This window comes from Nanorana parkeri, unplaced genomic scaffold (assembly GCF_000935625.1).
Source record: "Nanorana parkeri isolate BGI_ZX_2015 unplaced genomic scaffold, ASM93562v1 scaffold380, whole genome shotgun sequence".
NCBI lineage: Eukaryota > Metazoa > Chordata > Amphibia > Anura > Dicroglossidae > Nanorana > Nanorana parkeri.
In genome coordinates this window covers 1,133,396-1,133,919 of record NW_017306648.1, presented here as the reverse complement: position 1 = coordinate 1,133,919, position 524 = coordinate 1,133,396, and positions in this window count along the sequence as shown.

Below are 524 nucleotides of genomic sequence, written 5' to 3'. Positions count from 1 at the left end.
AAGTTTTCTTTGTAATTTTAAATCTTTTGCAGAAATCCTTTATTTCACAATACCTGCATATGAAAAATACACTAACAAATTAAAACCTTTTCATTTGTATACTGTGTTAATCCAATGTAATTATAATAGACTGGTAGGTATGTGATAAGCTGCTCTGTATAAGATTTAATACAGCATGCTAGAAAGTGCCACTGAGCAAAACAGATCTAAAGCGAACATGTATCGGATAAAAAAAAAAACAGGGAAAACACAATGACAAGCAAAAGGAAGTGATTAATACATTGTGGAGGAGGGGACACGGCAGCTTGTATCAACACGAAGCTTGGCACCAAGCCACTGCCTCAGGAGTCTGATAGTGCCCTGATGAAACTGCTATCTTATATAGGCCAAATATGAATGAATGTAAATGTGTATCCAAAGAGGGGATATTCACTAGACCTAAAGGGGAAAGTAGGAACATGTTAAGTATAAACATGTTGCATGAATCATTAACAATTCTATTTTTATAATATATATATACATAT